The sequence below is a fragment of the Scophthalmus maximus genome, chromosome 17, assembly GCF_022379125.1.
Source record: "Scophthalmus maximus strain ysfricsl-2021 chromosome 17, ASM2237912v1, whole genome shotgun sequence".
Taxonomy (NCBI): Eukaryota; Metazoa; Chordata; class Actinopteri; order Pleuronectiformes; family Scophthalmidae; genus Scophthalmus; species Scophthalmus maximus.
In genome coordinates, this window is record NC_061531.1 from 19,402,535 (window position 1) to 19,417,500 (window position 14,966).

Genomic DNA, 14,966 nt, shown 5'->3' on the forward strand with positions numbered 1-14,966 from the left:
GCAGACACATTCTTATTATTTTTCATACCTGTGCTTTTCCTAGCGGGCACAGATAGTCGAGGTTAATAAAAACCCCACAGCTCATTTCTGCCCCAAGACCAAATTAATCTGCCCATCATATTGAGTTAATGTAAATGTATCACTACAATAGCATTTGGATTTTTTTTGTGTTCAAATTCATGTTGTTAAATTATTTTTTCCAATCCGAGTCACAACTACCACATTTCTGTTCTGTAGCTTCCTTTGTTGTAGTTTAGTTATTGTCTCGTTTCTGTTGGATTCATTTGACACAATTTCAATAAAATGTATAATTGTAATTTATTTGTTTGCTCACACTTAGAAGCCCTGTTAGCTTCTCCAGCAAAAAAACCCATAATCATAACAATAAAAACACATTATTTGACTCATAAATGAAACCAAACTAATTTTTCTTTTGAACTTTAATGCGATTAAGGCAACATACATCCACTACCACAAAATCAAACAACGCAGTCAAGTCCAGGTGCTGCTGTCGTTGTGGACGACTTCATATTTAAAGCCACTACGTGTTCTGATTTGAAAGTTTCCTGCTTCTCCCCGAGTGTTTCACAATTTCACAGATGCCATGATTACAAAAATGAAACACGTTGTGGCTTTAAAAGAAAGAAAAAAAACATAATTAGGTTAAGAGTATGTTGCAAACTAGCTTCAGTGACACAGCAGACGTTCTCTTCTTCACGACGGCCGATCACAACTACTCTCCACTGTCTTTTGTCTGGAGAATGAGAAATAGGTTTCACAACAGATCATATTTCTATCAATATCTTTTTAAGATGCAGTTCAGTATGTTGCCAGAAGCCGGCCGACTCACCTTGCCCATGTCGCGGCTCTTGGCTTTCATCTTGTTGACCTGGGACTCGGCGATGTCGGCGCGCTCCTCGGCCTCCTCCAGCTCGTGCTGCACCTTCCTCAGCTTGGTGAGGTGAGTGTTGGCCTGCTCTTCCTGTCAGACGCCGGACAAGTGATTCAGAAAGATCTTTAAAATGTGAAAGCAAACAGTTTGAGGTTTTTGAGGAAAACTCACAGCTTCTTCAGCCTGCCTCTTGTACGCTTTGACCTTCAGCTGGAGTTTGTCCACCAGCTCCTGCAGTCGCATCAGGTTCTTCTTGTCTTCGTCAGACTGATGTTTCGATGAGAGGAAACAAGTACTTTACATCTGATTAACCACAAAAAACGTCCCCCTGCTTTTGTATGGAACGGAACAAGTTTTTTGACCTGATAGGCGAGCTCCTTAATCTTGCGTTCGAGTTTGCGAACGGCCTTCACAGCGTCTGATCCGTGCCGTTGCTCCGCTTCGAGCTCGTTCTCAAGTTCTCGCACCTGCGAAAGATTTAACAAAACTCTGCAATGATGCAAATGATTTATCAAATCAAGCAGTTTTTCCTTTGTGATTTAAGTATGTTACCCTGGCCTCCAGTTTTTGGAGTTGCTTCTTCCCACCCTTCAGGGCCAGGTTCTCGGCCTCATCGAGACGCTGCTGCAGGTCCTTCACCGTCATCTCCACGTTCTTCTTCATCCTCTCCAGGTGAGCGCTGGTGTCCTGCTCCTTCTTCAGCTCCTCAGCCATCATGGCAGCCTGGGGGAAAAAATGTATACTCAAATGATGATGTCAAGTTAAGACGGAGCAAAGTTCATGCCACAAAACACAAGTGGAGCACTTGCATCGGTGATGGCCTTCTTGGCTTTCTCCTCTGCGTTCCTGGCAGCCTGGACACTGTCGTCCATCTCGCCCTGAACCTGAGACAGATCAGCTTCCAACTTCTTCCGACTGTTGAGCAGGCTGGTGTTCTGAAAGAGGACATTTTGTTTGACTTTACACTTCTAAAATAACCTGAACAAAGGACTGCCCTCCAAGCACGGACTTTTTGGAGGGGGGAAGCTATTTTACCAGAACTCAATTTAGAAGGTCATGTGCTCAATTTGAAATCCAGTCCAATCCAGTCCAGTCCTCGTAGAACGTTACCTTGAGAGTGAACAGATGATGAAAAGAAGGAGTAGATTTGAACCTGCGAGTGAAGGAGCTGGACTCTCTCACTGGTGTCCAGCAGCTCCTGCTCCGCTAACTTGCGGCTCCGCTCGGTTTGCTCCAGAGCCGCTCGGATCTCCTCCATTTCAGCCTGCATGAGGTTGCTCCTGCGCTCGGACATGGCCACCTGCTCCTTCATGTCGTCATTGTTTCTCAGGGCGTCGTCGAGGTGAATCTGAACTTCCTGCGCAGTCAAGTAAAACAACATTGCCGTTGTTAGTGTACGAGTCAGTGTAAGGAAGCGTTGCTGTGTTCGTACGGGTTCTGTTGTTTGTCTCACTTTGAGCTGGACTTGTATGTTCCTCAGCTGTTTCTGGGCCTCGGCCGCCTGCCTGTTGGCGTGGCTCAGCTGGATCTCCATCTCGTTCAGGTCGCCCTCCATCTTCTTCTTCACTCTCAGGGCGTCGTTCCTGCTCCAGACCTCGGCGTCCAGGTTACTTTGCATCGTGTCGATGGTTCGCTGGCTGTTTCTCTTCAGCTGCTCGACCTCTTCGTCCTTCTCTGCGATCTTCTTGTCCACCTCCGACTTCACCTGGTTCAGCTCTAGCTGGATTCGCAGGATCTTGGATTCCTCGTGCTCCATTGAGGCCTGATCATAGAAGAGTGACATTGCAGTCGTATTAACCACAATTTTGTTTGTTTAAATGCATATGATTCATATATTTCTTTCTTCTACGTACCTCTGCTTCCTCGAGAGCAGTTTGAGTCTCTAACTTCTCCTGCTCGGCCTGTTTCTTGGATTTCTCAAGCTCATGGATGGTTTTACCTGTTTCTCCCAACTGTTCTGTGAGATCCATGATTTCCTCTGCAACACATGGAGATATTTGATGATGTTCTACCATCGTCCACTAAAGACCATTGGCTACGGCATTACTGTAGATTTATAAAAATAAACATAAAAAAGAGTGTTGGAATACGTTGCAGATTTTTATTTTCCCGCTTGAAGGTCTCCAGTTGTTCCACGCACTCTTCAAAGGCATTTTTCATCTTGAAGTTCTCGGTGCCCAGAGAGCGAACCTCTTTTAGAGATGCCTCCAGCTCTGCTTGACCCTCCTCGTATTTTTGCTTCCACTCTGCCAAAACCTACAGGAAGTAGCATGAAAGTATAATATTTAAGACAAATCTACTCGATATTTGCTTTTTTCAGAAGTGTTTCCAGACATTAAGATTAAGACATGAGAACTAACTGGTTGGTTTGGCAATTTCCTACCTTGTCAAAATTTCTCTGCTTCTTGTCCAAGGCGGCAGCGGCGGTGTTGGACCTCTCAACGTCCAGCATCAAGTCCTCCACCTCTCCCTGCAGTCGCTGTTTGGTTTTTTCAAGAGAGGAACATTTGGAGTTGATGGCCTCCACGGCTTCCTCTGCGTCCTGCAGACGTAGAGCGAGCTTCTTTCTGTAGGGGAACAAAAAAGAACAAAAACCATACGTTTACAATATCATATCAAGTCCCATGAGAATATATCCCTGTTTGAAAACAATGTTCGATCGTTGCTCACTTTGCCTCCTCGAGCTCTTCGGTGCGTTGGATGGCGTCCGTCTCGTACTTGGCTCTCCACTGAGCCACCTCGCTGTTGGCCTTGGACAGGCAGCGGTGCAGCTCGACCTTGGCCTCCTGCTCCTCCTCGTACTGCTCCCTCAGCAGCTCGCAGTCGTGTCGGGCTGATTGCAAACTGTGAGCCAGGGCGTTTTTAGCCTGGAGAGAAATTACAGAACCAGTATATAAGCACTGAGCTCAGACTTTAAACATTGACCCATGCTTGTCTCTTTGGACAGACCCTACCTTCACCTTCTCCTCGTTGAGCCTCTTCAGCTCCTCGATCTGCTGGATGAAGGCTTGCTTCCCCCGACTGAGCTGCGACATGAAGGAGTCTTTTTCCTCAAGCTGGCGAGACATTTCACCTGGACGATAAGAGACACAAATTGTCTTTGTCTGTGGTCGTATATGTGACAAGTGACTTTATTTGCTAAGACCTGATAAAACACTCTTCACCATTTTCCGTCTGCAGCCGAGCTTTCTGACTCGAGAGGTCGTTTATGAGTCTCTGATGCTCCTCCTCTTTGGCTTTTGCCTCATTCAGTTGATCTTCAAGCGAACGGCAAAGTTTCTCTAAATGAATCTTTAAATTTGAAAAAGAAAGAAGATTGAATTGTTATCACTCTAAATGGAAGTGAACATAAGAGCCGCGATGAACTTAACGCTGACCTTTCCTTTCGCCGTGGTCTCCATGTTGCTCGATAGGTCGTCCATCTCCAGACATAACTCGGTCTTCTCCTTCTCCAGCTTCTGCCTGACCCTCTGGACGTTATCCAGCTGTTCCCCGAGCTCGGCCACGCTGTCCGCGTGCTTCTTGCGCAGCGCGGCGGAGGTGGCGTCGTGCTGCAGCGAACACTCCTCCAGCTCCCGGCGTAGTTTCAGGAACTCCGCTTCCCGCTTCTTGCTCAGCTCCGCCTGGGCGGTGGTGGCTCCTCCGGCCTCCTCCAGACGCTCGGTGATCTCCTCCAGCTCCCGGGACAGATCGCACCGCTGCTTCTCCACTTTGGCTCGAGCCGAACGCTCGGCCTCGATTTCCTCCTCCAGCTCCTCGATCCGGGCCTGAAGGTTAAGGTTACGATGTTAATCCAGGAAGTGATTTGTCTCTGAAGTATCACCTCAAACTCGAGGCGGTGATCGATTCTTCACCTGGAGCTCTTTGATCTTCTTCTGCAGCTGTGAACCAAGAGCCTGTTCATCTTCTATCTTCGACTGCAGCTGCGACAGCTCAAAGTCTTTCCTGTGAAGTCAAGTCAAGTCAAGTCCGCCGCTCATTTCCACTGATTCTTGCATCTAAAAAATTGTGTTAACTTTGCCAATTCTAGTTTTAGGACACACCGCCATTCAGACTCATTTAGTGAAATTGTATTTGAGCAGATTTTTCCCAAAGCAAACTTACTTTTTCAGCTTCTCGTCCAGCTGCTGTTTCTCATTTTCCAGATCCATAATCGACTCCTGGGCGAGTTTCAGATCGCCCTCCAGCTTCCTCTTGGCCCTCTCCAGATCCACACGGACCTTCTTCTCTTGTTCCAGTGAACCTTCCAACTGAACATAACAAGCCTCGTCCTCATCACGTGCACCTTGACTGGAGCAGACATACCAGAACCCTTTGCGGCCTCTACTGTGCAACTCACCTCATCCACCTGCTGTTCTAGTTTGGTTTTAGCTTTGGTCAGAGCGTTGATCTTGTCCTCCTCGGACTGCAGGTCGTCCAGTGTCTGCTGATGGGCCTCCTGCAGGGCTTTCTTCTCTTTGGACAGTTTGGCGATGTTCTCGTCTTGGCTCATGATTTCCTCACTCAGGTTTTTCACCTAGACCCATCATCATGAACTGATGTGACAGTTTCTCCAACAAGTCGAGGTTAAGCAACACAAGGTTCAAAACCTTACCTTGTTTTCCACGGCATGTTTCTCCTTCTCCACTTTGGCCAAGGTGAGCTCCAGGTCGTCGATGTCTCTCTTCAGCTCCGAGCTCTCATCCTCCAGTTTCCTCTTCTTGGCGGTAAGCTCAGCGTTGATCTCCTCCTCATCCTCTAGTCTCTCTGTCACCTCCTTCAGCTTTGCTTCCAGCTGGATCTTGCTTTTGATGAGTCCTTCACATCGCTCCTCTGCATCCAGAAGGTGGTCAGCTTCCTTCATTTCAAGTTTGTGCACAAAGATTTGAGCTTGAGTCCCCCAAACAATATGACCATGTGTACTTGTACTACCTTTCTATTTGGTTTAACTTACTGCTTGGACTTGAAGGAGGAGATCGTTCTTCTCTTGTACGACGGAGACCATTTTCTCTTCAAGCTCCCTCCTCCGGTTTTCTGATTTGGCCAGATCTTCTTTGAGCTTTGTGAAATCCACCTTCATCTGGGCCATTTCCTTCTCAGCCTCTGCGCTCTTCAGCAGAGGCTTGAGCTTAAAATACAGCTTCATCCACGGCCAGTGTTTTACGTTCATGAAAGAACGGAAGTTATACTGAATAGTGTAGATTGCCTCCCTGTAAAAAAAAAAAACGAGTTGTATAAGGTTGCTCTGCAAGTTTCAACGTGTACGCTTCCATTTTTGTGGATATTGCACCAGGTACAATTTTTTTCACACATCTTTTCTTTCAAAACTTGTTTTTAATCGAAAATATTTTTAATTGAATTATGGTTGATGACCTACAGTCACAACTAGAACTAATATGGCTTCAGCAATAGCGGTAAAGAGCTCGTTCAGATACATTTGCATTTGTACACGTTAACATTTGAAGTTGCAGCTTTAAAGCCTTTTTACTTTCTGGCCATCATCTTCTGGTACTCCAGCCGGACCAGGTATCCACGACACAGAGCCTGAGTGGACATCACAACCTGGGCCAACCGCTCATCTCTCATCTCCTCCAGAGCTCCGAGCAGCCCGGCTTTAAAAAACACCTGCAATTAAAGGTAATTATTTGTTTTTTACATATCTAGTCATTCACCCCTGACGTCTCAGTGTGCCCCAACAAAGGCAAACCTTTGTGTGTCCGAACTTGTACTGGGTGTGATCCACGTCGATTGAGCCCAGCAGTTTCTCCGCAGCCTTTTTGTTATCCATAAACTGTCCCTCGGGAACAGCACTGGCGTTGAGAATCCTGTATCTGCAGGAGGAATAATAGGCCTGACTGAGCATGAGGTGAAAATTATGAAATATTTGAATATGAAGAATCATATTTACCTCTGCTTGAAGTCCCCGTAGATAATTCTGCTTGGAAACCCTTTCCTACAGATGCGGATGCCCTCCAGCACGCCGTTACAGCGGAGCTGGTGGATAACCAGGTGGTTTTCCATAGCGCCTGCCGTGATGTTAATATGTTTTTTAGGATTTGAAGGTATTTAGGTATATGTAGAAATGAAAGAAGATCAAAACTACCTGGGGTTTTTGTCTCATTCGGTATCAAGCATCGCACAAAATGAGGGTGAGTTGTTCTCAGATTGGTCATGAGCTTCCCAAGATTCTCCTGTAGGAACATCGAGACGGGAAACGGTAGAAACCACTTGATTGGAGAAAAATTGGCTGGGGATTTTGATTATAGGTAATTTTGACGGATGTCTCACCCTGAACAGAGCCGACACAGTTTGGAAAGACGCTCCCTTCTTCTTGGATCCTTTCTTCCCTCCTCCTGCTGCTGCTGCATCTGCATCATGGTGCAGTTAAAAATGCAATAAATCAGCAGTTTCACTTTGAATGCTCCTTTCCGTTTTGCAGCTACAACGTTTCTCTATATGCATCTATAACCATAAATCACTACTTGACTTGATCCTCTTCTGCAAACCAATTTTGTCCATACATTGCTTTGTATTTCCACAAATTCCATAACAACGGAGAAGAATTTATCGTACCAGTGGTAATATGGTGATAAGTAAAGATGCCAAGATTGCGAGTCGCCCTCTGCTGGTGATTGCAGAGAATACAGGCTTCAGGCACTTTTGCATTGACTTCAGTAATCAGACTAAGGGTAAATATACGTTCAGCACTTGACTGTTGGCTAAGCCAGTGATTTTCATATTAAAATCATTCCGAAAAAAGTTACCATCTGATCCAGAGAAGCTTGCGTAGAGCATGGCCATTATTTTGACCGACGACTTCTGGTAGAGCTGCACCACGCACTCGTTCAGCGGGTCTTTGTTCTTCTCCAGCCACCCGGTGACGTTGTAGTCCACGGTGCCGGCGTAGTGCATCAGGGTGAAGTGAGCCTCCGGCTTCCCTTTCACTGCTTTGGGCTTCAGGAAGCAGCTGTTCTTGCCCAGATGTTGGTCGTAGAGTTTGTTCTTGAAAGAGGCGTCCGAGGATTTCGGGAACATGCACTCCTCCTCGAGGATGGAGAAGATTCCCATCGGCTACGGAAACAAATGATTATTGTGACGGTTCTGTTCGGGCTGATATTTTAAATGACAAAACATGCAATACCTTTTCGATGAGCTCGATGCAGGCCGCCAGGTCCATACCAAAGTCAATGAACTCCCACTCGATCCCTTCCTTCTTGTACTCTTCTTGCTCCAGTACAAACATGTGGTGGTTGAAAAACTGCTGCAGCTTCTCGTTGGTGAAATTAATGCAGAGTTGCTCCATGCTGTTGTACTAAAGAAAAACATAGTTCACATGTAAATAAACATACATTATTCAGCGAGCCACGTTCGACAGACTCTCCAAAGGTCTCACATCGAAGATCTCGAAGCCGGCGATGTCGAGAACGCCGATGAAATGCTGTCGGGGTTGTTTGGTGTCCAGCTGCTGGTTGATGCGTATCACCATCCACATGAACATCTTCTCGTACACCGACTTCGCGAGAGCGCCGATGGAGTTGTACACCTGAGAAGAGAAGAGCGTTTGTTGGCTCTGCACATTGAATTTGAAATGAAACAACGACCCTGATGTTAAAGTGCTGGCCCCATTATTAAAACTACATCCAGATCAGATAAAGAATGTCATTTAATTATTGATGTGTATTTTCTATACGTCTCTGATATCTTTATCAGACCACTTTGTTTTTGATTTACCAAATGTTTTCTCCTTCTCTTTTTGTTATTGAAATACTTAATATTAATTCAATTTCTCATCTTATTTTTTCTTCTTCTTGTTTTTCATTGAATGGTTTATTCCATTTACTCATTGAGCGGCCTTTCCCGCATTAATAAATCAAATTATTATGACATATTTTAATTATGAAGGAGCCAGAGAGCAAGTGCACAAGTTTCCATAAAACTTTAATAAAGTGTTTGTATTTAATCTTTGAGGTCGAACTGTTCGTGACGATCTGACGTCGTGGACAAACAGGTCTCCGTAGGCGGTTGGTAGGGTATGCTGGGTAGGTAGGTAGGCAGGTGAAGTCCTGCCTACCTACTAGTATTGTTCATGAAATAATGGCTATAAGACACTCAACATGCGGTTATAAGAAAACAATGATATGGTTACTGAGAGGTGACGGCCTCGGATGACCTCGGATGTATTTGTGAATCACTACACTAACGAGATTTGTGTTTGCAGTCTCACCTGCTGCACGCTTTGCCCTTTGGTGACATACTCATTTCCGACCTTGACTCTGGGATAACAGAGGTTTTTCAGCAGATCGGCAGAGTTCAGGCCCATCAGATACGCTGCTTTATCAGCTACTACAGCGGAACAAAGAGAAAATCTCCAACACAAAAAGCCATATTTTGGATTTATCTTTTCCTCCGCGTCCCTTCATTTGCATCACAGTGCTGCAAACGCTCTGATGGATAATCCTCACCCTCGGTGCCGTCGGGCTCCGCCTGCTCCTCCCGCTGTTTCTGCTTAAACTTCATGTTGCCATAATGCATCACAGCGCCGGTCAGCTTATAAATGGACACTTTCTCCTCAGCTGTGAAACCCAGGATATCGAAGGCTTCCTATGGGCGAAAAGAAAACGGGAAAAATCATAAGTCAGGCAGCTGAACAGACGAGAGCGAGCTGTGTGAGCTTTCAGCGAGTCAGCTCACGTCTGTGGCCATTAGTTCGTCTGCGTCGTTGATGCTTTTCACGCTGATTTCCCCTTGACTGATGAAGGCAAAGTCGTAGGGGTTGGTGGTGATGAGGAGCAGATCTTAGAGCGAAGGAAAGAAAGTTAGAATCTGTGCATCTGGCTACATGATGAGAAAAAGACTAAGACGTGATTCGTCAGAGTACCGATGAGTTCCGGCTTCTTGTTGCAAGTGAGCTGATAAAAGATGTGGTAGCTCCTCTCGGCCACCAGCTGAAATGTCACTCTGGATTTCTCCAGCAGATCTTTGAGGACGACGGGGCAAAAAAAATATATCAACTTCATCTTTAGCAGCAACATTGTCAGAAAAATATTCTGGGAAACATCTGCGTGAACTCACACGTTTCGATATCGGCGGACGACAGTTTACCAGTGGTGCCGAAGTGTATTCGGATGAATTTACCCTACATGCAACAAAAAGAAGTGACGTCTTACTCTCTCTCTGTGGAACCTGTCAATGAACCTGCCGGTGAATGAAATCCGAATGATTCCCCCTCGGGCTCACTCACAAAGCGAGAGGAGTTGTCGTTCCTCACAGTCTTGGCGTTCCCGAAGGCCTCCAGCAGCGGGTTGGCTTGGATGATTTGATCCTCCAGAGTTCCCTGTCGAAGGGGCAAACCCCCCGTAAGTCTGACACCCGCGTCCGGCGGTGAAAAACAAAATGGCCGACTCTTACCTTCATCTTACTGTTGGCCTCCTTCTTCTTGTCCGCAGGCACCGCGATCGTCGCAAAGTACTGAATGACCCGTTTGGTGTTGACCGTCTTCCCTGCGCCCGATTCTCCGCTGACAAATCCCCAAGAATGCTTATTTCAGCCTTTGATTTGATTCTGTCTTTAGCGATGTTATGAGATAGATATTCCAAAATATCGCTGCTGTAACTTACGTGATGAGTATCGACTGATTCTCACGATCTGCGGAACAAGAAATGATCAGATGATAACTATCTATTTCTGTGTCTTTGTAGACTTTGGGCTGAAAACGCACCGGTCAGCATGAACTGGTAGGCGTTGTCGGACAGGGCGAAGATGTGAGGGGGCACCTCCATCCTCTTCTTCCCCCGGTAGGCCTTCACCACCTCCGGGTTGTAGACCGGCAGCCACTTGTAAGGGTTCACGGTCACGCAGAAGAGCCCAGAGTAGGTCTGCATGGAGAGAACACAGGCCAGGTACGTTTCTGAATCTCAGAAAAACTCATTCTGTCTTTCGTTTGCATCCTGTGTTTCCTCGGGCCGACTCACGTAGATCATCCACGCCGCGTAGCGCTCCTTCAGGTTGAACAGCACCGCCGGCTCGTGGAGGTGCGTCATCATCACCATGTCCTCGATCTTGTCAAACTTGGGCGGGTTCATGGGGAACACCTGCTCCTCCCCGACGGTCAGAGTCTGCGGGGGGGCAGAGATTAAAACTTTATGCAACAAAATCAAAAGGTCAGACACATTTTCAAAGGCGAACAGGATGTTCTTTGTGGGGTTTGACTTTACAGACAAACCCCAGAGTCCTGGTCAGACAGAAAAGGTCAGTTTCATGATCCCGTCCACCCACTCTGTCGTCGGCGGTCTTCACGGTGACTCGGCCGTCCGCCCGGTCCTGGATCTCGGCCTTGACGTACAGCTCCCGCTCCTCGCTGACGAAGCACGCCTTCTTGCCGTCGAACGGACGAGCCTGGGCCTCCACCCTCTCCCTCTCAGACTTGCGGAGGAACTGGGCCGCCGGCCCGAAGATGGCCATTTCCCCATCCGTGCTCATTTTCTCTCCCGCCTCCCCCGGATCAGAGAGAATTAACAAAACAGCATCAGCATCTTAATGATGTTCTTGCGATGTGTGTGTTTGAAAGTGAATCCAGGAGGTTGTGATACTCACCCAGAGGTTGATCCTGCACAGTCGCTGGTGTGAACACAACGGAGGGATGTTGGACTATAAGGACCATACAACTGCACCGTGCCCCTTTTTATACGTCTCCATCGTCCTTGGTGTGACGCCTCCGTCCTTTACATGGGCATGTGGACCGACACGAACCTGACGCCCGTCACGGATGAGGACGGATCCTGGATTAAGATGCAGCACAGTTATATTTAGCTCTTTTACTAATAATACAAATAATAAAAATAAATCAAAAGCAGCGAGAGTAAAAACATTGAGTAACAACAGTAAATACTAATAAATAGAATTAGAATGACAAAAAGAAAAGCGAGACATCACAAATACGAATACTACAATGAAATGGAATGAAAGCAATTGAACATGAAATTAAAAAAAGATTCAAGAATTTTAAAAAAAGTTATGAGCCAGAAGAAAAAAATTACACAAAAAATCTTATATATCATGAAAAAGAAATCTCTCCAAAACTCTAAAGTTTTGATTTAGGAAGATAAAGATTCCTTTTTATTTAATTATCTTTTTAGTTTTCTTCAATATTTTCTAGAGCTGCAACGAACGATTAGTTTCCTTATCGATTAATACGTAGATTATTTTCTCGATTAATCAATCAGTTGTTCGGTTCATAAAATGTCATGAAATGGTGAAAAATGTTGATGGTGTTTCTCAAAACTCCAACATGATGTTTTGTTTTGTTCACATACCAAAGATATTCAATTCACTGTCACAGAGGAGCAAAGAGACCAGAACATATTCACATTTAGGAAGCTGAAATCAGAGAATTATGATTTTTTTTTTCATAAAAACTACTTGAACCGATTAATCGATTATCAAAATAGTTGCCGATTAATTTGGTAGTCGATGACTAATCGATTATTGATTAACTGTTGCAGCTCTAATATTTTCCATATTTTCCTGTATTACGACTCTGCAAACTGCACCGCGGACGTTTCTGCTCATATTTTCTAAACAAAGTCCTGCAAATTACCAGAGATCAACCTGCCAATTAACAGAGTGTACAGATTATGAATCTGTGAAATGTCATAATCTGCAGGATCTCGTCCACATCTCTGCGGGACGTTGACGTGAATATTCCCCTCGATCCCCCGACATGTTCTCAGGGTCTTACGACGGCTATTTTGGTGGATAAAGCAGACGAGGTGATTAGTGTGTGGACGCGAGCCGACACAACCTTCACAAGTGGATTGGAAGAGGATTGATTATATTCCTTTTAGAGGATTATTGCAGGCAGCTGGTACGGAAACAAAGGCCCCCAAAGCCCCGAAGCGGCGTACTGTTGTTTTAACAATGAGTACGAGGCCGCGGCCCAAAGTAAACAGGCCCCCGTGTGAGGGGCCTACTGCCCCCCCCCCCTCCCGGGCCTGCTCGCCCCGTCCCGCTCCGTCAACCAATCCTGCGGCTCAGAGCGAAATCCATGTGTCGTGGCGTCTTCTGGCCCCGGTGGAGGTTACCGCGTCCCGTGGCCGTGCGGTCACAGACAAGGTGAGGAGCGGGTCGGCGTCCGAGCGGCTTTGCCCGGGGGAAGGTTTGAGTTTCACTCCCTTCGCATCGGCTAAAATATCAGCTGTCCGTTTCATCTCCGTCGCCTCGTTTCTCTCCTCAACACTGAGGAGGATACAAACCGTTTCAGGCGCAACATCAAAAAGCTTCCAGGTTCCAGGACATTTGAGTACCGAGTTAGTGAGCCGGGGGACAATATTTATATATATATATGTATTTACATATATATTTATATGAAGGGGGTTCAGACTTGTTTTTAGGGTTTGGGACAATTGCATAATGCTGGAAACACAAACAAGATTGTCTGTCGTCTTACACATGACTTTTGTGACACTTCTGCCAAATGGCGTGTAGCTATTTGTCCAGTCTTATTATTATTATATTTATTTATTTATTTTTACCCTGAACTGGGGTATGACAAGCGAGGCGGCCATTTCTGAAAAACAGGAAGCAGAATGAATGAGTTCATGACCGGCGACGGTAGAAAAAAACCCGACGCGACACTCGACGTAGTTGTAGAACAGAAAAATAGTAGCAAAGAAGTTCACAACTTCACCACCAGATGCCGCCACATATCACACACTGTAGCTTTAACGGGTTTCAGCAGGTTTACGCAAAAAACTGCAGAATGGATTTGGACATATTCGGGAGACTGATATCTGTGAGATCAACTTCAGAATCCATGTGTCTGTTTCCTCGCTGCTTTGTCAAAACACAGCCCGTTTACTGTCGAGCAGTTGTCTTCTTAGTTGCTTCCTATCCAGGAGAAAATGGGAGTGGAGATCCTGGGTCGTACACGGAGAGCCGCCGCCCAGAGGATTGTGGGATTGGGCCTGGATCTCTCACAGATCTCTCGCGTTCTCTTTTCCATCGAGGCTCAGATACGCCGGGCTGCTCTTCTCCGCGGCAGCCAGAGGACGTGTGAAGTTGTTACGAGAGCGAGAACAGTGGGCGAAGATAAACCTCTCACGATCAGGGGTTTTTATCTTCAAACCTTCGGCTGGTTCAGTGGCGATGAGGCGATTCTTTGATTCCTCCATCACGGAAACGTTTGTGCATTTACATTTTTACCTTTTCTCCGACGAATTGCATTCAAGTCCTTTGACACGTCCTTCTTTGACCTCGTCTGAGAGAGTTCAGTTGCTTAAACTTACTAAAGCTGCAACTGATGTTTATTTTCCATTTTTGTTGTTGTTGTTTTGGCATATTGACGATAACAACTTGTTTCCCGTTATGACATGGAGCCTAAAGTTTACAGGAACTGTTTCTCTGTCAACACATTCTGCTTTTTCTTCCTTCCTCTAGTGTGTCATCGATTTTTTGTGTATGTAAAAGTTCCACAAAGTAACAAAGCCGGACGATATATGTCACGACGATACTTCCGTGACATCGTGCGGCTACTGTAGTTTTGCGAAGCGCGCCGCAGTCGTCTCTCTGGCCTCGGTGTAGCTCGCAGCCGGAACACAATGGCGTCGCGGCGGCGGCGGCTCCTGGGGAGAAGGCTGAGAAGGCGCCGCGAGCCTCTTATCGTTATTTATCCATTTGAAAGGATCATATTTCACCGTTTGCATAACGCCATAATTTAGCGAAAGTGCCGAAATGCAATATGGGAATTTAATGGAAATAAACGTGACTTATATCCCATATTTACATTCCTCTGTGTGCCAGCTCGTGGAAATGTAGATCTACATAATCTTTATCAAAGCAGCAGCAGCAGCAGCAGCACATCACACAGCTTCTTCACCCAACAGTCCCCGACGCAGGATTAATGACGCCATCCGTTTTTCCGGCGCCCACAGCCTCTGTGGTTAATGTGCACATTATACAGTAAACATGAGACCAGGAGCCACTTCGTCTCCATTTAAAGATCCGAACGTAGCCTGGGATGAATCAGGAGCACTCAGCGACGTGATGGACAAACCGGTTCGTCACGAATGTGTGTGCGAGTCAATATATCGTGATGCAA

The 14,966-nt window shown here is 46.1% G+C and overlaps 1 pseudogene; it reads right to left on the minus strand.

The window, feature by feature from the left end:
• Nucleotides 1-422: 422 nt before the first annotated feature.
• LOC118289069 lies at nucleotides 423-11,350 on the minus strand (annotated as a pseudogene).
• Between the last annotated feature and the right edge of the window lie 3,616 nt (nucleotides 11,351-14,966).